The sequence below is a fragment of the Ambystoma mexicanum genome, chromosome 1p (assembly GCF_040938575.1).
Source record: "Ambystoma mexicanum isolate Mex_15411 chromosome 1p, UKY_AmexF1_1, whole genome shotgun sequence".
NCBI classification, from domain to species: domain Eukaryota; kingdom Metazoa; phylum Chordata; class Amphibia; order Caudata; family Ambystomatidae; genus Ambystoma; species Ambystoma mexicanum.
The window spans coordinates 136,205,318-136,230,484 of record NC_090921.1 but is presented as its reverse complement, the minus strand read 5'-3'; the positions used below and the strand labels follow the sequence as shown (position 1 = coordinate 136,230,484).

At 45.7% G+C, this 25,167-nt stretch overlaps 1 protein-coding gene across 1 annotated transcript in view; it reads right to left on the bottom strand.

Moving 5' to 3' along the window:
- Positions 1-25,167, bottom strand: part of LOC138567117 (insulin receptor substrate 1-like) — a 488,944-nt gene that overhangs the window by 226,673 nt on the left and 237,104 nt on the right. The window lies entirely within an intron of this gene.

The window sequence follows — 25,167 nt, the reverse complement described above, 5'->3', positions numbered from 1 at the left end:
TATGATTGGGATCACTGCTGCATGGGTATTAAGCACGTTATAAATAACCTATCATATCAGATCATATCATAGATCACAGACCAAGATCATAAGCAACTTCCAGAAACCTTGGCAGGTGGTCCACTGAGGCCCATTTGCAGGTTGCAGTGTGTTATTGGGGCACTACTAGGGTAACATATTGTGCTGTACATGTGGTATTCGCCATGTGTTGATACCCCACTGGCCACATCTATAATGTCCAATGTACTAGGTATAATGCATGGAAATTTTTATCAATCCGCACTGTGCTTAGAGGTAAACGTAACTGAGCTCCCGCTGTTCTCCTTTGTCTTGAGACGAGGAAAAAAAGCACTGCAAAGGTTAATTTTCTCAGCTGATAAAGGTTCATCTTTGGTGACATTCGCAATTCAAAAGAACGATTTTTGGGGCAGACAGGCTGTGTCGCCGCAACCCCTGTTAAACATATGTCCAGAGATGACAAACCTTGAAAGTTACTCCGCACAATGGCCCTCTGAGCAGCGGCCCACGGCTAATCAGGGGTTCAGGAATCCACTGTGCTGCCCACGCCGAGAGGAACTCCTGCACAGCACCTGTCCACATAATCCTTTGCCCGGGCCAGCACTCTCTTCTCCTCACCTCACCACCTCCTCCCTTCACCACGGCTCGCCTTTTGCCCCTCGGAGCACCCTGCAAGAGAAGAACGGGCATGTCTGGGCCGGAGCCCATTCCTCTCTTGCATGGTGGGTCCTACTTGCCTGAAATGGGATATTTAAATGCAAAGTAATTGCAACTATATTAATCCCATTGTTCATAGTTTGTGGGAGTACTGGGCAATTGTATGGACCCGCGCTCACTGAAAATGAATGGTATTCCCGAGGTAACCCTCAATATGCCGTGATACAAATTAGTCTCTCCTTCCTCCATCATCAAGTCCCAAGATCTTCTTGACAAATGTATTTATTTCTGCAATGTTTGTCGGATATCAGACAAACATTGCATAAATAAATAAACGCTTCGTGGCTGAGGACTGGAACTACTTCTGTTGACCCCATGGGGCCACCAGAGGAAGTTACAGTTTTGCGCACAGGCACATTTAAAAAAAAAAGTAGTTATTTTTTTTACACTCAAGAGTTGTCCAACATACGGCCTCGCAGGCCACATAAAATGGCTTGGCGGGCTGCATTGTGGCCCGCGGGCTGTATGTTGGACAACCTTGGTCTACACTGAAACACCTTGCGGGCAAGTTGCTCATTTCTGGGAGCGCGTGGCATTCTGACCATCACAGTAGCTCCAGCTTCTCACTTTAGGCCACCAACTTCATTTAAACAATCTTATCTAGGGAGTGAGGTCTCACTGTGGAACTCCCGCCAGCTGAGATCAGGTTGTAGGGATATCCTCGCGCCTTCCATGCATTCAACATTTAGGGGATTGGTAATGTGATTCATGCATGTCACTGTAATCTGCTTTTATAGAATGCCATCTTCCTCTCGAAATGATTGTTTTGCAGATAATGGCCTTATGGTTTTGACATGTTGTGCTGCATAAAGCTCTCTAAAAAGTGTTGCTCTCTAAAAAGTGTTGCTCTCTCCTCCACCCTCTAAATAAGATCCATGGACTGCAGCAAAGCCCTCAAGCTGATTCCACGCATAAGGCATGAGCGGATGTTCAACAGCCTCAGGGTGATAGCCAAGAGGACATTCTGGGGGTGAAATCGGTATAAATGATGGTCAATAGGGTTTCATCGGAGGACGTCCTCTTCCTTTCTATTAAGAAGTGGTATTTGGATTAAGTCTTTAAAGAGTGCAAACCCAGCCAAGCAGCAACAAAGTGCTGCCCATAGACATTGGCAGAAGGGCTCCACAGCGTTTACACCCAGAGACCTGGGCTCAACTGCTAGTCGATGAACTGCTTGAAGGATCAGGTCTCCAGGCGTTTCCGGTATTGTAGAAATGTCAGATCAAGGTGGATGATGCCCTGTGAGGCAGTGCTCCACAGAGCAGGTGCAAGCAATAAGTCCAACTCCCTGGTCTTTCCTGCCATAATATTTGATCTCCAGTCTTGTGTTAGGGCGTATTGTGAAATAGCAATAAGGGTGGCGCTTGGGTTACAATGGTCTTGAATGTTATGCAGGTGGTGCAGAAATGATGTGGGTAGTATCAGCGGCGAGTGCGATTCCATGAGAGTGGGGGACGTGGTCAAACATTCTGATACTAACGAATAGTCTTGCTTTAGTGTGTTGTACCAGTTTGAGAAGAGTTGCAAGGGCAGGTGCTCAGACACGTGCATTGCCCCAGTCTGGATCGGATAGTACCAGAGATTGGATCTTGTCTGAACGAGATCTCTGTAATCCAGGGACAGTCACTTTAGGTTAGGGGATCAAATACTCTAATTGGTGCTAACTTCCGCTTATCACTCCAACTCACTGCTTTGCCAACAGCACTTTAGAAAGATGGCTCTATGTTAAAAGCACTTTAAAAATCGGAGAGAAAAAACACACTAAAAACCCTGTAAAGCAGAGGTAGTGCTCGTGGATCCTCTCGCACAGAATGGACGACTGCCATTGTAGTGTATGAGGGTGCACTCTGTGACCTTAAAGGGGCAGGGGCAATGTTTGCAAATCTCTGCTAGTGCTATCCAACTGTCCTTGCTCGATTTTTCTTTATGGAAAAGTGCCCAGAAACGAATTCTAGATAACACTGCCTTTTTTGTTATCAAGTGGAATAAACAGAGGTTGTATGCCTGAGATGTATTTGTTCTACGTCATTTAATAATCTTTACTCCAATGTTGGTGTTCTAGGATTCCACACGTGGGTGGCGATTCTCTGCGCTAATGAAGATTCCATGAGGAATGGAAACTGGGTCCGTCTTGGTGAATCCAGCCCGGCTGGGTAGGTGCGGGTCACCACAAGCAGCCAGCACCCTGACCATCACAGAGTTGGTCGCACCCATTTAGAGAGGATTTAACAGCAGGCACACCTGTATTTAGCCTAAGGGATGGACTGGAAATGTGGAAAGAGGCCTTGGAAATGGTTTTTCAAAGTAGCTCCATATTACACAGTTAAAAAAAAAAACCCTCTTGGAAAAGGACATTTGGACAAATGGGTCCAAAAAGTACATTTTAAAGTAAGTTTGTCCTTATATAGGTATTCTAAAAAGAAATTCGACTTAACAAAAAACTTGTACCTTTATAACAAATTCTTCACAAAAGGGGCCCATGGTGCAAGTCATGCAAGTTCGAGCCAGTGGTAGGTGAAGAACTCTGAAATTGGCAACCAACCAAGCTGTGCTTCTTGGGGTATTGTAGAAACCTCCACTGACGTGGTTCCGGCATTCACTTTTTCCTAGATAAAATCATCTGCACCCTCTGCTCTCACATCTCGGTTACCTCGATAATATCCAAACAGGAAAAAGTCAGCTCTGCTCTTCGGACCACTCAGACATTCCTAATCACAGGAAATAGAGAAATGGTGGAAAGAGTTTTGGAATAGTGTACCACCAGTTATTCAAAACCAATCTAACCAAATAACTGAAGAGCAAAACAAACAAAACTATTTCCAAACGACAGACCAACATGACAGAAGGAAACAAGCATTGGCAATGCCAACGGTTTTGCCTTTTGTATAGGTATGGGAAAGGTATTTCACTTGCCATCGATGGTGGCAGCTGTGAAATGGTGGAAGTACCTGGACATATAAATAGCAGTGCCTGGCAATTGCCTAATACATATACACAAGCCAAAACTGTTGGCTTTGCCAATGCTTATTGTTAACAGGACTTCAATGAAAGACGCACGTAGTGCTTATAAACTAAATGGAGTGGCTGAAGGCGGACCTGGTTAAGACATTTTTATTACACCACTAGAGTGTTTACAGCTACAATTAAGCCATCGACTCTCAGTAGAATGCTTTAAAAAACTCTGGTAGTAACTTCCAGCGTAAAGTTTGATGATCGGGCTTGTTAAGAGCGAGCTCAAAGAGACCCCTAGAAGGATGTTTTTGGGCAGGGTGTGAATGGCCATATAGATTAGTATGGCCATGGGCAGTCAGGCAATGGTTGAGTAAATAACCAAACAACTATAAGGTTTGTGTCCCTCCTTATATACCATTCCTCCCCAGCTGTACTCTAATACAATAGTTTAGGCTTTTAGGTGGCGTGCCACCTGATAGCCAACACTAAAAATGATTAGGACCAAGATGAACAGTTGCAAGGCAAACACTTGTGCTTTACAAAATTCCCCACAACATTGGTAGGGACTGCAGGATGCAGAACTGATCGCTTTCCTGCTTTATATCACAATACGGGACAATACAAATACAACTTTCTGGAATTAGTATTTTGTCGCACATAGTAAGGCTGTTGCCAAACACTGCCAGAACCTGAAGCAGATGACTGCTAGTCTGCGCAATCAATGGCCACACAAAGGAGGCCTTCCTCCAAAGGTGGAGGGGGTGCATTTCCTTTGGATCACCACTCTATAGGAAAATGCCTCTGTGCGTGGTCATTCCCATTATTACACGGACAGTTGTGTAGGTACTTACGTTTTCCTACAGAAGATATGCATACACGCATGTCAAACTCTTCACAGAGCTCAGAAATTAGGCACCGCTACTGTCGGAAAGATGAAAATGCATACATGGAAGAAATGGCATTAACTGAGTTTCTTTGCTCACTTCAGACCCACCTCAATGAAGGGTGAACAAGCAAGGGCGCTGCTGGTAAACCGTATTGCACAGCCTCCTCAAAACTGAACTGCAGAATCAGGCCAGGTCTCAACACCCTACTCGTCAAGGCCAACTTCCTCCACAACGGCATTGTCAAGATAAGGTTAGCATGGTACGCAACACACACTAAGTCTTCCAATGTCTCAATATCAGTTTCTTTCCCACCATTGCACCCGAAAGACCTCAACTCCCGTTACCATTGGAATGTGGATTGATGAGATGCATATTTTGGCGGATATCGAAAGAGTTTTGCATCTCAGGGAAAAGAAAAGTGCATTATTCAACAAGATTTGGGGTAAATTTCTTTTATTGTAGTAGGCCTGGTATTGAATGAAATGTGGCTCTGTGGGGGGGGGGGCTGTAAGGCTGTATATAGTTGGGTGTTCATTCAATTGATTTTGTATGTTACGCTTTTGTCATTTTGCCTTTTCTCATTTCTGTAATGTTGGAAAATAAATGTTTCAAAAAATAAATAAATAAATACATTTAAAAAAACACACACACTAAGTGCTCCCATGCACCAACGGGCAGGACATAGAAAAGAATGTGGCAATTTAGAAAAACTGACTTTGCAGAGGGTCTGTTCTAACAAAGCTGAAAGCGACTGATCAAAGCGAACCAATGAGAGACAGACAGAGTCAACCAGGGGCGGAGACCAACCAGAAACTCCCACACATGCGCAGATGGACTGAGGCCAAGCAGTTTACAGGACTTTGCATGAGGTGACCCTGGGAATACCTCTTGGGTACATATGATAATTTTGATGCCCAGAAGACAAGCCCCCCCCCCCCCGCCCTCCACTATGGAAACAGTTAAGTTGGAAGGATCTTCGATTCCACAAGGCTGAGGCTGCAATTTATCGCTTCTGTTCCAGGGCTTTTAATAAGGAGAGGGATCAGAAAAGGGCCTGCACTGGCCCACAGCAAGCGCCATTTAAGAAATTCTCTTAAGTACAAACCTTTCACTGTTCTGCACCTCTCGGAGGACCAGAGAACGCACATTGCCTGCCAGAGAGAAAGCCAAGATGAGAAATGCAGGCCTACAAAGAGCGGCCCGGGGGAGCCTTACCCGAAGCATAAACAAGCAAACGCGTGCTCATGTTTTCTTGTTTTTAAAGCAAATCTCCTTTGATTCAGGAGCAAATCCCCTGGATTTCCTCCAGCAGGCAGCATGCTTTGGGGCGCCTGCCTGACTTTAACCCTACTTGAAAGTGGCTAAAAGGTTCTTTGTGGACCGCAGGACATACTGGGTGTGGTCACGGGCATTGCGGAAGTGGCCAAAAGGAGGCAATGGGGCATATTTCCAAATAAACTGCTTCCTTGGGGCACTACAGTGCTTCGAAACCACAACAAATGTCAGTCAGCGCTATTCAAATATCATGTAACATAACTTCATCACATCTCTGGTGACGTTGAATATGCGATTGGATCTGCATTAGCCCCGCCAGCTTTCCACGGGCAGCAGTCATGCGGGACAGTCACTGGTCCACAGATCTGCCAAGCTTCTCCAATTTTCTATGTCCTGTCAAAGTGGCGTTGTGAAATTAAGACCAACGGGTCCCTCCCAACTGAGATTAAATGTAGAATTTGATTTCAGTTTTTCTGTTTTTGCAACCTAGCAATAGTTTGTTAACTTCTAATGCGCACCAGACCCATGGGTAACAGGGCGCAACAATAAGGTAATGCAAAGCTTACAATTTTACAAATTATACAGGTTACAAATAGGTACATGGAAACACAGAGTAGCAAAATAAATTACACGACAGTGCTGAGAATATGACATAGTTTGGCTAGGAGTATCACAGGGTAGCAGAATAAGTTAAACATAACAGTGCTGATAGTATACCATAGTTCGGCAAGGAGTATCACAGGGTAGCAGAATAAGTTACACATGACAGTGCCGAGAGTATGACATAGTTCGGCTAGGAGTATCACAGGGTAGCAGAATAAGTTACACATAACAGTGCTGATAGTATACCATAGTTCGGCTAGGAGTATCACAGGGTAGCAGAATAAGTTACACATGACAGTGCTGAGAGTATGACATAGTTCTGATAGGAGTATCACAGGGTAGCAGAATAATTTACACATGACAGTGCCGAGAATATGACACAGTTCGGCTAGGAGTATCACAGGGTAGCAGAATAATTTACACATAACAGTGCTGATAGTATACCATAGTTCAGCTAGGAGTAGATGCATGGTAGGATAGTGCCAATGCCTAGACATAGGGTGGGCAAAGGGCAGATGTGGCTAAGGCGATGAGGTGACTAGGGGTCATTGGAGATGATGTGTTGCATGGCGTTTCTTCTAAAGTGTGGGTAAGGTTGGGCTGCTCTCAAGTTATATGGTAATAAGTTTCAGATTTTAGCAGCCTTCACTGGGAAGCTGTTACCACCAATCGTAGTTAGCTTATATCTCAGTACTACATGGCAGTTAGCGTTGCCCACTCTAGTAGAGGTTCATTTATGTAGTTTATTCATAAGGTAACTGGGGCAGCGTTATTTAAAGCTTTATGGGTCAGTGAGATCATTTTTAATTGTATTTTGTTGTCTGTGGATAACCATTTATGTTGCCGTATGATGGCAGAGATATGTACTCTTGTTTATGCCAAGCGCTGCTCTCAAGGCGTTATTTTGAAGTGTTTGTAGTCTCTGGATAATTATTTTGTTAGAACCACTGTAAAGGGCGTTACAATAGTCAATTCTAGAGAGCATTAAGGCTCTAGCCAGGAACATACAACTGTCATTAGAAAGGAATGGCTTACCAGCTCTTATCAACTTACAAGTGTAGGCAGTGGTGGCGGCCAGAGAATGTACCGGTTTGTCGAATAACAGAGTGGAATCAAGGTAAAAACCAAGGGTTTTTACTTCCTTGGAAACCTTGATAATATTTCCATCAATGTTGAAAGAAGAAAATTTGTGGCCTAGTTTGTTGATGTTTGCGTGTGTGCCCAGGATTATCAGCTTTGTCTGATCATTCAAGCACAGGCCGTGAGTGGCCATCCATGCTTGAATGATAAGATATACCCTATTCACCAACTCTGTGTCCTTTCTATGATCCCCTGAAAGTGGGAGGAGAATCTGTGTATCATCTGCATAGTTAGTGTAGGCGATACCTAGAAGGTCCAGATCGTCGAACAAGGGTTTGGTAAAGATATTGTATAGGGTTGGCAAAACACAGGAGCCCTGGGGAACACCACACGAGATAGGGGTAGGGTCTGCAGCTGCCGATGGGGAAGATACTCTCATGGTTCTCTCACTCAGAAATTATTATAACCATTTGATGGCCTCAGGAGAGAAATGAGCTGCAGAGTCCAGGTGTCTACAGAGGACTTTGTGGTCGACAAGGTCAAATGCAGCTGGGAGATCAAGTAGGAGCATGAGTGCTGTCCTCCCTTTATCTCTCAACTCATCGATTTGGGTTTTTAAATCGATTAAGGCGGTTTCCATTCCGTCTAGTGGGCGGAAGCCAGATTGTCGTGCACCAGGGCTTATCCTTAGTAACTAAATCAGGTGTGGCTATTGGTGACTCTAATTCTTTCAGTATGGAAAAAAGTTCCTTCATACTGGAGTTAGAATTGGCAATGCGTTTATCATAAGAGTTCCGTTTTGCTAGACAGAAAGTTAATTTTACTTTATTTTCGTTAGATGGGCATAGTCTCCAAGTGGTTTCACTTTTTCTTTTTAGGAGGCATAGGTCTCTCAATTGTGGCGTAAATCATTTATTTAAATGGGCTTTAGGTTTACTACTTCTTAGTTTAAGAGGGGCAATTTTATCCAGTGTGGTGAGCATGATATTATATTCGTGGACTAGAATGCTAGGGTCTAGGTTATCTGGCAATGCATTTAGAGTGGGAAGAATGACAGGGATTACTATGTCCACTGTAATGCTTTTTTTATTTCTGGTTAAGCAAGGAGGCGCTAACAACGGGGCCATAGGAGATGGTCTAGATGTTCATAAGTTGAAGGACACAAGTGAGTGGTCTGTCCAAGGTTTGGGAGAGATGGAGGAGATAGTAACTGTGCAATTATAATCCGCTATCCAGTCCAATGTTCTCCCCTTTGTATGAGTAGGTTTATTGACTTTTTGAGACAAGCCTAAGGCGTTAATGGTGTTGGCTATATCTAGAGCTTGTTTATCCGTGGAATCATTAAAGCCTATGTTGAGATCCCCTAGTAGGAGAAGTTGAGAGGACGGTTTGAGGTTATTGGTAATTATGCTATGCAGATCTTCCTCAAAGGTACTGAGGGGACCTGGAGGTCTGTATATTAGGTGAATGATGAGTGATTGTGTATTGTTTATCTGGAATTTATCAGAGAGGTTTTCACAGGATTGCAGAGTTTGAGTCGGGGCTATTCTGAGAGAAAGGCTCCGTTTGGAAATAATGGCAATACCGCCACGTTGAGAGCCAACTCGATCTTGTCTAGTTATAGTGTGGCCTTCTGGGGTAGCTAACATAAGTGAGGGACCAGCTGCATTGTGCAGCCAGGTCTCGGTTACCGCTAGGAAATCCAAGTTACATTCTGTGATTAGATCGGCTATGTCAAGGGCATGGGCGACAAGCGATCTCACATTGAGAAGTGCTCCTTTAAGTGTTAGCACCTCAGCTACAGTTTGGACTTGGCTAGAAGTGGATGTAGTAGCATCCATGGACTTGAACTTATGTCTTTTTTAGATTGTATGGTGTTTGTATTAGCGGCAGAAGGTGGAGGTGGAAAGTTAGTATGATTCCGTTTCATACTGTGCTGATAGTTTGTTTTCAAATTAGATGGTGGTAAAGCTCTTCTCAGAGGTTCATGCAATTTAGTGAGTCTTGCAGAGAGTTTAGAGTTTCTTTCAGATATGGTGCATGGGAGGGTGGTATAAACGTCTGTCCCTGAGGCACCATGGTATTTAGATTGGGACGAGGTAGGATTGTTCAGAGCTATCTTTGGAAATGTAAGTTGGTCGGGATCTGACATGGAAGAAGGGGGCTCAGTATAACATTCCTGACTCATGGTAGCAGAATGTATAGTGGCAGCCATTATGCCGTAGTACATCATTAGATTCAATATTTTTCCAACTAGTCAAAATATGGGGCAGGTGGGTGCATAGGACCACGTTTATACTGGTAACAATGAATATACAATGCAATAACTATGCAGTACAGGTAGGGCCCGAGAGACTAAGGCTGAGGCTATGAGCAGTGACTATACAGTACAAATGGGACGCATAAAGTGCATTGGACAGATCTCAAACAGTAATTTATGCAATACAGTTTAGACACAAGAGACCGGCCGAGGCTAGCAACATAAACTTGTGCGATATAAATGGGACGCATAGGTCAAAGCTCAGTCAATAGTTGTGCAATGCAGTTTGAGGCGCAGGGACAATGGCTATACTTGTACAAATAAGGCGCATAGGTGCGTAAATCAGAGCGCAATCAGTGGCTTTGCGGTACGATTTGAGGCACAAGGACCAAGTGAAGGCTAAAGCAGTGGCTATACCATGCAAATAGGGTACATAAGAGTACGGAATTCAGAGCGTAAATAATGTCTCTGCAGTGCAATTTAAGGCATAGAGACCAGGTTAAGGCTAAAACGATAGCTATGCCGTATGGGTAGGGCGCATAAGGTACATATGTTGAATCTGGAGCGCAAAATGGGAGGGACGTTAATGTATGCAAGAGGCAAGCGACTGGTCAGCATACACATGCAGGCAGTACCATATACAATTTGCAAATGCAGATATGCTTAGGTGATAATCTGGTAGGTGAACATAAAACCATAGGGTGTAGATGGTAGAAATACATACAAGTACACCCTGTCAGGAGAATTAAGGTACAACGATGTGCAAACTGTTCGCAGACTTTTGCGGCAAAAACACCTGTTTTTTTGCTTCTTCCAGCCATATCCCATACCATCCTCATCACCCCTCACCTCCCCAGAGATTATTGGATAATTTTGATTATTGTTTCTCTTTGCTTTGACCGCTGCCGTTTCGTGGTTGGCCCGCGCCTGTAGAAGCGGAAGACAAGAGTCCAACACTGGCTTACTCACTTGGTCAAACTGTGTGAATCGAAGCCAATAACTCATCCTCGCTGTATCTGCCAAAATTGGGAGTACTTGGCAACAGACTCACTTCAAGACCTTATCTATATATATATATATATATAAGTCAAAAATTGTTTGTGGCTTGGAGGAGCGTTGGCGAATGTGTGGCGAAGGTGTATGAGAGGCATGAGGTGAAGCCGAATGGGAGGCAAAGGCGAGGAGTAGGGGAGGCGGATGAACCCGAGAGGCGAAGGTGTAGACAGGTAGCATTGCAGAAGTTTCCAAATTGTTGCTATATAAAGAGGTGTAACAGGCATTTCTGTCACTCTCTTACGAATAGTGCTGAAGTGTCATTTCACAAGTGGCTGTGTGAACGAGCCATCTTTGCTGCAAAATTGTATTTTGTCATTGATATTCATAATCAGATTCAGGATATGCTTCCGGTCACAGTAACTGAGTACAACTCAATCGATATGTTGGTGGATACTGACGACACCGTAAACTATCCAACAGAATTCCTCAACTCACTCAACCTCCCCAGAATGCCACCACATCACCTTCGACTGAAAGTTGGGTCACCTATCATGCTGCTTCGCAACCTTGACCCACCTAGGAAGTGTAATGGCATAGAAATGTGCTGGCCAACGTAATTGAAGCGACAGCGTTGACCGGGAAGGGAAATTCTGCTCATTCCGACAGACTTGCCATACAGTTTCAAGCGCCTATAGTTCCAGTCAGGCTGGCATGCTATATCCCCATCAACAAGGTACAGGGCCAGTCAATCAAGTGCACTGGTACCACTTGGAATCTCCATGTTTCTCCCACAGTCAGGTATAGGTTGTGTGTTCTAGAGTGGGTTCCCCGAATCAGTTGTATATCTTTGCTCCAACTGGAAAACAAAACATTTTCTTTATAAACAAGCCCTACAATGAACATGTACTTTGGTAATAATAATCTTTAGGTCCATAGCTGTTGGCACCGTCAGCATAACCCATCATGCTGTTTAGGAACCTCCATTTTGTTCTCAAGTACAGTTATACGTTTCAGAATGAGTTTTTAAGAAGAACAAAAAATTGTGTGTGTAGTCTTTATAAGAAAACATTTTTAAAAAAACAACAACGAAAAATGTACTGAAGTTATCTTTTCAGCTTTCCTTTGGAGCCGGTCCGAAAAGCGTAAAGCTACCGTAAGGGATTTCTAACAAATAGTACCTATGAGGAAATGAAATCCCAGGCAACGCTGGGTATATCTGCTAGTTATATATAAAAATAGATCATTCATATTAGCATTCAGAAATACCCCAAAAAAGCCTCCTAGAAAACCTGTTCTCACTAGATCTAGCGCTACGCGCGTTCATCCATGCCATCCCTTCTAACCACTAGTATCTCCGGGAGGATAGATCAGGGGCCAAGCGCCTGTCTTTGAAAAAAGCAAACAACCCGAGTTCAGCATGATGCATGATGGAAGAACCCAAGTGTTTTGCCTCAAGCCCTTCTTATAAAAATGGAGATGGAAACGGTCTAGCGCATCTCCCAGCTTGTTCACCCAAGTTGGATTCCACAACAGAGCCTCAACGCTGTGAAACAGTGAGGGCTTTAGGAGACCAGGCAGATCCCAGAAAGACCGGGGGAACCTCAGAGTTCAGAATGTTGATTGCCAGGCTAAAGTAAACACGGTCATTAGATGCTATTTTGGGGTGGTGGCCACTAGGATCATCTGGACACCCAGCTTTACGATTATCCCTGCTAGTCTCCAGGATCTACGATATTAGAGAAGGGGGTTTCTTGGTACACAATCTTCCTCCTGTGGCAATTCAGAAACAATGCAATAGACAGATATCATAGCACAGTGAGCGACAGAAGGACACTGCATCCAGACACTGGGGATTCCCTAGTAAAACCTCCGACCCCCCCTCTCTCCACTCTGCAACCCTTACGACCACGTTTATCTGCTTCTGTAACTTTTGGTGTACAGTAAGATTGTCCATACCCTCTAATTCCTTCAATAGCACCAGAGGCTGTGTGATAGCCCTTCTTGTGAAGTCATTGGGCCAAAAGCCATGCAATGGCAGTTGCTCTACTGCCATCCAAGGATAAAACTTCATGCAATGTCATAACTACTGTGGAGGGTTTTGACCCATGTGGAATCATTAGACGGGGTAAAGATGGGGATTAAGCTGTCGCTGCCCATCATTTTGCCCCAGAACAAAAATAAATAATTGGAGTGGGTAAAGATGGGGATGCGCTGTCGCCGCCCATCATTTCATCCCAGAATCCAGGAGAGCTGCGCAGTTGTGCGCACACCAAAATGGTTACCTAACTTGCCACCCACCAGTGTAAAGAAAGGTCTTTGTTAACAAAATCCACTGTTACTGATGTCAAAAAGTTGCTGAAATCGTGACTCATTGGACCACTTTAAAGATTCAACCCTTTTGTGGGGTTCCACATAACCATTTTACTGTAAGGAGCCCCATCAAAACAATGTTAAGCAAGGATTTACTACCATGTAAGAACCATTCCTGTTTAGAATGCATTAATCCAAGAAAATCCCAAAATTGCATGCAGTACCAACAAAATCCTCAAGGGGGCGCTGGCGGTCTAAACTCTGACAGGAGAATTGAGTGCAGTTGCTGACAAAGGGATTTGACTCAGCTGACTTCAAAGGCTGCATTTTAATTAAAAATTAGCCACATGCTGTTCCCAGAGGCCTGAAGCCTGGGAAACCCTATCACCTCAAGAGCTTCACACCAGGAGTTAGAATCTCACATGACCTCTTGATTGATAGAAGGCAGACTGGCTGGGAGCTTCCCAGAGACCACACAAAGGACCCTTTCCTCTGAAAGGAATATGTTAATTTTGTCTGTTTAATGTCAACAAAGCCCTGCCTGCCCAGAGGACTGACCCACCCAAGTCTTGGAGGCGGACCTCAACACTCTGAGGACTGAATTGGAAGTAAAATATATATTTTACAAAAACACTGATAACTCTTTGTAATCAAATGACAGAAATGTATACCTTTGAGAGCTTTAATTTAAAAAATGTACCTTTAATTCAAGACTAAACTCGAATTTGTGTGATGTTCTGGGGCAAAACCCCATTGTTTATTAATATTACAGACTCCCTGTTTCAGCTAGACAAACGAAAATGCATTGGTATGTGGGTAGATATGTGAGGAACAGTTGTATAAAATTTAATGAAGATCCAATGTTGTTTAGCACATTAAAAAGTGCTAGAAGTTGCCATTGGTGAATGCAAGCTCCTAGAAACAGCAGATTTGGGACAGAGTATACCTCATGTGATAGGTGACATGGGTATGTAATTTCAAACAACTGTGTAACTCTGAAGTATGTATTTTGATCATATATAGATTTGGGTGCACAGATGATAAGGGAGGTTCTTCAAGAGATCATAAATGGCTGACATCACTCTGACACAACTTAGTTCGCCAATCAGGGGACGAATGAAAGTTTGACCAATTAGAAGCTGAGAGAGAGGTAGGGTCAGTGATGCTAGAACACACCCACATTCTAAACACATAAAAGCAGACAGACAGGACAGATAGAGACTTTCCAAATCCATCTGCAGCGGGACGCTCTGCCGGAAAAATCCATACTTACCTCCATCAACCTCCAGAAAGCCAAACTAGAGACTTCAATCTATCCAGAACTAAGAGAACCAGAGAGAAAGCAGTGCTGTACCCAGAGAGACCCAGACCAGCAGAGAGAGCTGACCCAGATCACTGTGAAGCCAGACCAGACCAGAGCCCAGTCTAAAACCCTGACCAGATCCGTGATGAGGCCCATTTAATTCAAGAATATAGTGTGAGTACCCAGCAGAACTGTGTAGAACCAATCTCTTAGTTTAAATTCATCTAATTCAATTTATTTAACCTAAGTAGAACTGCCTCCTAGCTGTCACCTGTCATTTCTAGTTGCAAGCTGCACTTGTCATTTTGAGCTTTTGAAATTTGCAAACCCAAAAACGACCTTTATTAAATCGCTCATATCTCCGCGACCGTTTGGGCTAGAGACTTGCAGTAACTTTCCTCTGATAGCTTAGAATCGTAGCTTTGAATCGCACCAAGAACCGCATTCCTACCCCTTATACTTTTACCGCAATCGCGGAACACGCATCCGCGAATTTTACCGCGATTTGCAAATTTCTTCACATGTAAAAACTGCTGCTGCTTGCCTTCCATTTGCCAGAAATTCGTTTAACCTGCTAACTATCCCTGCATCATTGCTAGGGTGAGTCTGGACTAATATTAACTAGATACCACTCACCCTGAACCTCTGAAAGGGAATTAAAAACATTTCCAGCATATTTCTCATCCATTGCTAGCACATATAAAAGCATTTGGGCCTGTGATTTCAAAACTCCTACCTGTTTTCTGTTGTCTAATCTTGCTGGATTGAACTGATTACATTGATTGCATTTCTGAGAACTGTGTGCTTTCCTCCCATTTCCTTGCATTGCATAAAGAGGGGGGGAGTGAATAGCCAGAGAAAAGTGATTACATTGTTTGGTTGAAATCATATTGCGTATTTTCTGTACTGCATTCATTGAATATTGCATCCACCTGAGCTTACATAAAGCATCCTCTACCACATTATACTTTTGTTCCTATTTACCAGTGTGCTGTCTTATCCATTTCCTGTCAACTCATTAGTAATTATAAAGAAGTGTGCTAGTGCCAGATTCTCTGTTGTCAATCTTTATCATATCAGATTAAGTGTGCTATTCAATTATTAATTTATTATAAAGTGGGATATATGACAATGCATTACTTACCGTAAAAGCATTTCTGATGGTTGTATCTGCTTAGATTCACATGCTGTGCATAGGTCCGACATCCAGTGGTCACTGCGGAGTATTGCATTTTGTTTTTCGTAGTCGAAAAGGGGACGTCGACAAGGCGTGTCTGTAACACTATCCCTATAGTGACGTGCGTTGTACCCACAATCCCTCACGCGTCGAGGTCCCTCTGTTTGTATTTTTCTGCCCTGAGGGAGCCTTATAGACGTGAGTGAGTACAGAAAAGAGAGATATAAAGGAAGTCTATGTTCCTTCCATCCGAGCGGGGAGGAAGGGTGGGCGCATGTGAATCTAAGCAGATACAACCATCAGAAATGCTTTTACGGTAAGTAATGCATTGTCTTCTGATGTTTGTTAATCTGCTTAGAATCACATGCTGTGCATAGACTAGCGAGCAGTACCCGGAGTTGGCGGTGGGTTATGAGAAGGAACAGTAGAGAAAAGATGTCTTAATACTGCCTGTCCCACCTGGGAGTCAGATCTAGAGTGTGCATCTAGACAGTAGTGTTTTGTAAAGGTGTGCACAGAACTCCAGGTAGCCGCTTTGCAGATGGACTCAAGGGGAACATTTGCAATGAATGCTATGGAAGCCCCAGTGCCTCGAGTGGAATGTGCTCTTGGCTTGAAGGGTAGTTCTCTCTTAGCAAGAGTGTAACAGAGAGTGATGCATTGAACAATCCATCTAGATATAGTGGATTTTGAGACCGCATCTCCTTCTCTTCCTGCTGCCACCGAGACAAAGAACTGATTAGTCTTTCTCAGTGGTCTGGTTCTTTCCATGTAGAACATGACAGCTCTGCGTACATCTAGTGTATGCAGACTTTTTTCTCCCGAGCTGGAAGGGTTTTGAAAGAACGTTGGTAGTTCTATAGTTTGGTTTACATGAAATTTCGAGATGAATTTAGGTGCAAACCTTGGGTGTGTGCGTAGAACCACTTTATTTTTGTGAACTGTTACAAAGGGGTCTAGTACAGAAAGAGCCTGTAGTTCACTTACTCTCCTAATGGAGGTGATAGCTATTAGGAAAGCAGTCTTAAGGGTGATATCTTTAAGAGTTGCCTTGTGCATGGGTTCGAAGGGAGGGCCCATGAGTCTGGAAAGTACCACATTTAAGTCCCATCCGGGAGCTGGGTTAGCTATCGGAGGGTGTATCCTTTTTACCCCCTCCATGAAGGCTTTGATAACTGGTATCTTCCACCACGACACTTTAAGTTGGGAAGTGGTGTATGCAGAAAGTGCCGCTAGGTGGACTTTAATGGAATTGAATACTAAACCTGAATCCAGTAAATGGGTCAAGTATAGAATAATGTCAGTAGGAGAGCAGTCAACTGGGTTGATGCTAGTACCTCTACACCAGATAACGAATCTTTTCCATTTGCTAGAATAGCAGTGTCGAGTATTAGGTTTTCTGGCTTCCCTGAGGATGTCCATACATCTCTGTGGGAGTTGTAAATGTCCAAATTCTATGATCTCAGGAGCCAGGCTGCTAAGTTCATGGTCTGAGGGCATGGATGCAGTGTCCTGCCCTTGTCTTGTGACAGCATGTTGTACGGGCAGGGAAGTTTCACTGGGGGAGATAGGGACATCTCCATCAAGTGAGCGAACCAAGGTTGCCGTGCCCACATTGGGGCCACTAGTATCATGGTAACATGCTCCTGGTGCATCTTGTGCACCACTTTGTTGAGAAGGGGAGTCGGGGGAAAGGCGTAAACAAATTTCCCTGACCATTGAATCAACAGACCGTTCCCCTTGGACTGGTTCTGGGGGTACCTGGAGGCGTAACTTTGGCATTGTGAGTTCTCCAGGGTTGCGAACAGGTCTATTTCCGGGAATCCCCATTGCGTGAAGATGTCTAAGACGATGTCTTCGTGCAATAGCCATTCGTACTCTTCGGGCAGGGGGAAGTCTCTGCTGAGTTTGTCTGCTAGCAGATTGAGTTCCCCTGGTACATGTTGTGCTAGTAGGAACATGTTGTGTTTGAGAGCCCACTTCCATATATTCTGGGACAGCTTGGACAGTCCTGGAGAGTGAGTGCCCCCTTGCTTGTTGAGGTAGTACATGGCTGTGGTGCTGTCTGTGAGGACCATCACTGTCTTTCCTTGTAAGTGTTCCTGAAAGGCTTTCAGTGCTTTGAACACCGCTAGTAGTTCCAGCAGGTTTATATGCTTGGATGCTAAACTCGGAGTCCACACTCCGTGTGCCGTTTGATGGGATAGGTGAGCCCCCCATCCTGTAAGGGATGCGTCTGTGGTTAGAGTGGCTTCCACTGCGGGTGTGGCAAAAGTTTTCCCTAATAACAGGTTTTCTTTTGTCCACCACCGTAGCGAGAGAACCAAGGCCTGCGAGACCACCACTAGATCGTCCCATTGTCCGCTGGCCTGACACCACTGGCTGTAGAGCCACTCTTGCATTGGGCGCATGCGCAGGCGCGCGTGAGGTACCAAATAAATACATGACGCCATCATCCCTAGCAAGCGCATTGCTTTGCGTACCGTCACCTCTCGGCCTGCTACATAATGGGGAATTTGAAACAGCATGTTTTGGACCCTCTCGTTGGAGGGGAATACGAGGCCGTCCCTTGTTCGAATTAGAGCCCCTAGGAATTGTTTGGTTTGGCTGGGGTCTAAGCTGGACTTCTTTTCGTTGATGGAGAAGCCCAGTTGGGACAAAAGGTCTACGGTCTTTTGGGTATTGGAGAAGCATGTTTCGTAAGAATCCCCTGTTATGAGCCAGTCGTCGAGGTAAGGGTATACCGGGATGGATAATCTGCGCAGGTGGGCCGCTGCCACTGCCAGTACTTTCGTGAATACCCTTGGTGCAGATGCTATCCCGAAGGGTAGTACTCTGAACTGGTAGTGTTTGTCCTCTATTTTGAACCTGAGGTATTTTCTGTGCGATGGCAACATTAAAATATGAAAGTATGCATCTTTCATGTCCAGTACCTGTGATAGGGGGACGGGCTCTATAGCTTCTTTCTTCAGTAGTTCTTCCACTTCTTGAAGAAGAATGGAGAGGTGTTGCGGTGTCATGCGCCGGTTCCGTGGGGGTTTGTACTTCGGGGAACCGTTGAACTCGATGCAGTATCCGTGGGCTATGGTGGATAATACCCAACGGTCTGACGTGATTCCCTCCCATGCTGAAAGGAACGATGTTAGCCGGCCCCCGACCGGTGATGCATGGGAGGGGACCCGAATTTTCGGGTCATTTGCTGGTATTGGGCGTGGAACCTCTGGGGCTGGAGCCACGACCTCTTCCTTTGCCACGGCGTTGGCCTCTTTGACTGAACTGGGTGTTACCCTGGTTGGTGGGCCAGTTGGAGCCAGAGTAATATTGTTGTTGTTGGTTCTGCTGCTGTCTTTGGCCACGAAAGGAGCGTTTATTACCATAGCCTCGCCTGTTAGGGGGCCTAGAAATTTGATCAAGAGTTTTGATGGTATCAAACTCTTTTTTAGCATGTTCTAGGGCCTCATCTACTGCTTTCCCAAACAGATGCGTCTGTTCAATGGGTTTATTTATGAGGGAGGCTTGGGTTTCGGGCTTAAAACCTGAATTGCGTAGCCAAACGTGGCGCTTGAGAAGTATTCCCTGAACTAGGGAGCGGCCAGCCGTCTCAGCGGCATCTAGGGAGTTTTTAACGATGCCCTGGTTTACCAGTGTGCCCTCTGATATTATAGCTAGCAGGCGAGAACGCAGAGGTTCAGGTGCTTCCTCTGCTTCGCTGCGCAGCTTGTTCCACTGTGCATCTGCGTAGCTAGCTAAAAGTGAGTTGTTATTAGCAATTCTAGTGGAGAAGGCGGCGGAGGTCGTGATTCTCTTCCCCAGTGCGTAGAGTTTTTTGCCTTCTTTGTCTGGAGGTGCTTCACTAGTGGATAGTGGCACCCCTGCTCTTTTTCTTGTGTTGGTAACCACAAGGGAGTCTGGAATAGAGTGTCCTCTGATGTATAAAGGGTCAGAGGATGAAGGGCTGAAGAGCTTTTCTATTCTAGGGTTGACCCCTCTTACTAGAGCTGGGTTAGTAAGGGAAGGAGAAATTCTTCTTTTAATAGAAGCCAGGAGAGGAATAGATTGGCTAACAGGGGCTTTTTCTTTGATGACTTTTTCTACAAAGTCGATGTCTGGAAGAGTTTCCCCTGTATCAATCTCAAAATGCGCTGCTGCCTTGCGCAATAGTGCATTGAGGGAAGGTTGGTCATCTATGGGAGAGGAGTTCCCGTGTGAATCCTTGAGAGGAGAAGGGAGAAAGGCATCAGGGTCTGAATGTACTGATGGGGATTGCCAAGGCTGCACTGACGGTGAATGCCAGGGCTGCGAGGTAGCTGTATCCTCTTCAAACCCTGTAGGAGTGGTGTAAGGATCTTCTTCGAAGCCCTCTTCCTCAAGTTCTACCTCTTCTTCTCCACCCAAACACTCCTCATCTTCTTGGAGGTATTGCTCCTCCTCAGTGAGGTCAACCAGCCTAGGAATCTTGACTCTAGGGTCATCCTGTGGCCATTCTCTTTGTCTTTTGTGAGTGGGTGGGTCTTGGTTTCCTAGAAACCTTTCCATTTTCTCCATGCAAGAATGGAGTCTTTCAAGGGTCTCATGGGGTACCCCTGAATAGTCTAGAGGGGGAAAATTAGTGTTTTCGCCTTCGAATCGTTTCGAACGCTCCCACAGCGTCGACGAGAGGTTCCCGTCTCCTTCTGAAAAGCCTTCAGGTAGTTCGGAAGCGTCCTTTGGAGAAAGGGGCAGTTCCTGGCTACTTTTGTGTTTTTTCGACGCGGTATTCGACGTTTGTTTCGTCGTCCGCGTACGTTCGTCTTCGGCGACAATTCTCGCTAGGCTCTCGGCCACGATTTTGTCCGTCGAGGGCTTTGGTGTCGACGTTGTGTGCGTTGCGCGTTGTACCTCGACGGTCGCTCTATGGAGCGTTGCGTCGGATGTTTTTGGGGTAGCGCCCGTGTTAGATGGAAGCCCAATCGCTGGTCGCGGCTGCGTTTGCGGGTGGGGCTTGTGACCTTTACGGTCTGCGGTAGACGCCGGAGTGCCCTGCGTCCCCTTCGGCGCTGATGGATCCTTCGTTCTCGACGAAGAAGAGCCGTGGGTAGTGTGTTTAGCCTTATGGGGTTTGTGTGCGTCCTTGTCGCCGGGGTGTTCATCCCCATAAGCAGGGCGTGAGCCGAGCCCGTCGGGGCCGGGGACGGACGACGAGGAGCGTGAGCGCTCCTTCTGGGGGTTCATGACTTCCGTAACGGACGTCGAGTTATCGCACTCCTCGTCACTTTCAGTAACAGCGGCAGCGGGTGAGGAAACTGACTTCGACATCGCGTAGTCTGCCCACCTCTTAACCCTACGTTCTTTAAGAGTCCTGGGTTTTAAGAGCTTGCAGGCTGCGCAGCTGTTCTCTATGTGATCGAGGGGTAAGCAACGATTACAGAGCTTGTGCTTATCTTTCCAAGTATATTTGCCCCTGCAGCGTGGGCAAAACTTAAATGGTGTCCTCTCCATAGCTGAGGCAATAATAGCTGGCGATAACAACCCCAAGGGAAAGAAAAGGGAGAAAGAAAGACATTCTCAAAGAGAAGAGACAAAGTTCTAACCCCCACTCTCCCTACTGTAAGTTGGCCGTCGAGGCCAGGCCACGTGTTCGGCAGCGCCGAAGGATCTCCTCCGCTCTTCCTCTCCGTCGAAAATAGTTCGGCGGAGAAACAGCTTCACAGCTAACGTCGAGGGGGAGGGATCGTTACCAGTATATTAAGTTATGACAAAAGGACCGAGGTCCGTGGTAAGTATAGCAATGTCTCTCTAGGAGCTCCGCGAAAGGCGACCAGAAACTGGGCGGAAAAAAACAATCTGAGGGACCTCGACGCGTGAGGGATTGTGGGTACAACGCACGTCACTATAGGGATAGTGTTACAGACACGCCTTGTCGACGTCCCCTTTTCGACTACGAAAAACAAAATGCAATACTCCGCAGTGACCACTGGATGTCGGACCTATGCACAGCATGTGAATCTAAGCAGATTAACAAACATCAGAAATACCTATTGTTTAAATTATCAAATAAACCTTTTAACTTGCAAAACAGAACTACTTCTTGGCTCAGTGGGGTCAGGGGGATTCCAAGAGAGGGGTGTTATATAGGGGTAGTCATCCAGAACGCATGAACTGGACCTAAAGATATATCAATAAGGGTTTTCATTCAGTATTCTAGACTAGGCGTTAACTTAGCTGTAGTGCTGAATTGAATCCTCTTACACTACTACAGCTTGGAATTCAGTGCAATGGCTTTAGGGTGGGACTGGGGTGCAACATTGGGGGAGGTGATTAAGATCAGCATGACTGAGGTGTGGCAGAGGGATCAATCATGAACAGGAGCGACACCTATGAGAGATCTGCACAGACTGGCACCATAGTACGCTTGGGTATCTGGCCTTAGAAGGCTGTAGGTACACACTCGCTGCTCTAGGACATACAACGGGACAGATGGTAGAAATTAAGATGGTGCAGTAGCCCTAGTGGGCATCACAGCCCAGTGAGTTGATCACAACGCGGACATTTGTCTGAAATCTGCTGGTTTCAAGTTCAATTTCCAGCAGGTTGGACTCTGACGTTCAACTTCAGGTGGACTCAATGAGTGCAATTTACTTGGTTCCTAATCAATGCATTAGACACAATTCAATTTGTCCCCAGCATAAATGGGCGATATTATCATGAACTTGATTAATGTTTTTTGGTGAAAAGTTACTGGTCATTGTGGTAAAACCAAATACTGGCATCACTTTTCAATGAACAATGTAATTGTATTTGTCATTTATATAGCGCCTTTTACCATGATTATAATCTCAAAACACTGGTAGCGGGATAACCGTCAGTGGACCGAAGTCCAGACTGTTGGAAATCACGGAGTATGATTAGAATGAGTGTGTGCATTTGGCCACGATAAGGCTTAGCAGGGCTGGCCATGGTCCGTTAGAAACAACCCATGAAGATCAGGCAAGTGGATGGGTGCTGAGAGAGGTCAGGAGATGGCGTGAGTGCTAGAGACTCACTATTTGTCGAGCATTCCCGGATTTGTCATAGGCCTTCGCTGCATACTGATGTCAGAGTGTTGAAGCATAGTCTGGTGTGAGGAGACTTAAAAACCTTAAGTGTCCAGCTAGGCCGAATGTTGTTGTAGGTCGTTGCTGCATTTTACTGTGAGTGTATGGATAGCCATTCCTGCGGCAGAATGTCCACATGCATTTATACATACCATGAGCAACGATGGAGCTTATCTTTGATGTCACTGTGTCGACCGAAAGTCTCAATGTTACCACCAACTATCTGCAGCAGTGGTGGCAGTGGCTTGTCCTAGTCATTTCCAAGCCCCTTACAGTTAGGTCGACGGGCCGCTTCCAATCGTTCATCAAAGTCTTACATTAAATGTCCACACAAGTGTTACTGGGCTTACTCCACGCATACGTTACTGAAACTTCCTCCTCCTCCATCGCCCCTCCCCACTCTCAGGTCATGGAATAATAGAGTGAAGGCTGCACTGCCGAGTTTTAAAGAGAAGGGTCATTAATTGCCACTGCCCTCTTGTGGCCATTGAAGGCAACATACTTACATTGTTCGAGAAGATGGCTTTCTCCACAAGATTCACAATTTACTTGCCAAAGAGAGAGACGAAACAATGAACGACGTTGGATCCTACTTTCATCAGACTCATCTCTATGTTCATGATGACTTACGCAAGCTAAATGCGGGAAGGAAAGTGAAGCCCTGCGTGCCAGAGCTCATAAGAGTGCAACTTCTCTGGATTCAGAGTCTTGGAAATCTCTCCTTTGGTTCTTTACTGGAGTAAAGGGCAGCCATAGGCCGATTGGCTTGTTCAAACTACTGGCTGGGCCTTTCACCCTGGATCCTGCTTGATTTTTGTTGGTTTGGCTAAACAGAGCTTGTCCTTTTTGACCAGTCGTTGTGCCAGTTCTGCTGTTACGGGTGCACACTGTGCATCGATCAAGTGGAAAGGACGAACATGTTCTCTCCCAAGGCACGTGGGAGGTGTTTGAGGTCTCAGAGAAAAAGAGGATGTTGTCTAATGTGAGGTGCAGAGACAGGTGGCCTGCCTGGCCATCGAATGCAGAAAACACAGGAGCTGTGCAGACAGAGCAGAAGCAGGTGCTGTCAAGAAACGCATTCTGTGCAGCTGGACAGACATCTGCTCCTTCCCTCATCAGCGACGTCTGCACCTCTGCTTCTCCTGTGGGAGCCGTTATCTGCGATCAAACCTTGCATTGCTGCTGCTCATACTGTAATCTGTTAACCGTGTTCCCAAGCTGCACTTGCTTTGAGTATGAGGGAAGCTTGCACCAATGCTCCCCCTGCGGGACCTGTTATTGGAGCATGAACCTTGCATTGCTGCTGCCCACACTGTATATGTTCAGTTTGTGCCCAAGCTTCACTTGTTCGGAGAATGAGTGAAGCGTGCTTCTCCTGTTGGACCTTTTATTTGAGCATGAACCTTGCATTGATGCTGCTCATGCTGCATCTGTTCAGTGCGTGTCCAGGCTGCACGTGCTCCGAGCAGGGGAAGCGTGCTCCTCCTGTGGGACCATTATTGGAGCATGAACCTTGAATTGTTACTGGCCATGCTGCATCTGTTCAGTGTGTGCCCAGAGTGCACTTGCTCCGAGCAGGAGGCATGCTTGCACCAATGCTCCTCATGTGGGACCCGTTATCTGCGATTAAACCTTGGATTGCTTCTGCTCATGCCATATCTGTTCAGTGTGTGCCCAAGCTGCATTTGCTCCGAGTAGGAGGTGAGCGTGCTCCTCCTGTTGTACCCATTTGTTATTGCTGTATTTATTCAGTGGGTTGACAGATGGCACTACTGCCCATGCCCACCTAAATTCACCTTCTAAATTCAGTTCTGAGCCACAACAGCAAGGCATTGCGGGTATGCAAATTAGCTCAAATGCTGCTTTATACATAGCTTATTCAACCCAAGATAGACATTTGCAAGGCTGCCAGGACAACTACATACCTAGTTTCATTTTTATTAGGGATCATCAGGGCGTGCAGTATAGTCATGACAGTCTTGACATGACAGCTACTGTGTTAACTGCTTGCCCCTAGCTGCCCTGCTCAATTGTGTTATTGCCTCCCCCTAGCGGCCCTGATCTTCTGTGTTAACTGCCTGCCCCCAGCAGCCCTGATCTACTGTGTTAACTGCTTGCCCCTAGCGGCCCTGCTCAATTGTGTTATTGCCTGCCCCCAGCGGCCCTGATCTACTGTGTTAACTGCCTGCCTTGACCAACGGTGTTATTGCCCACCTACATGTACATCTCTTGTCTACAAATGCAGCCCTTTGGCACACACCCCAAAGCGCCTACGCACCTCCCTTCCTCTTTATCCATCTTCATCACATCCCTCTCCTTTCTGGCCATCTGCAGCATGCCACATGCGCACCCAGACCAGCATGCCCACCCATGCCCTACCCCACCATCTGACATCATACACACCACACCGTCGTCTGCACTCCATTACACACTCAACCACCATACCAATCCAATCGGACATCACCCACTCCACCTCAGGCTCTGTAGACAAAGAACACGCACCAAACACCACCTAA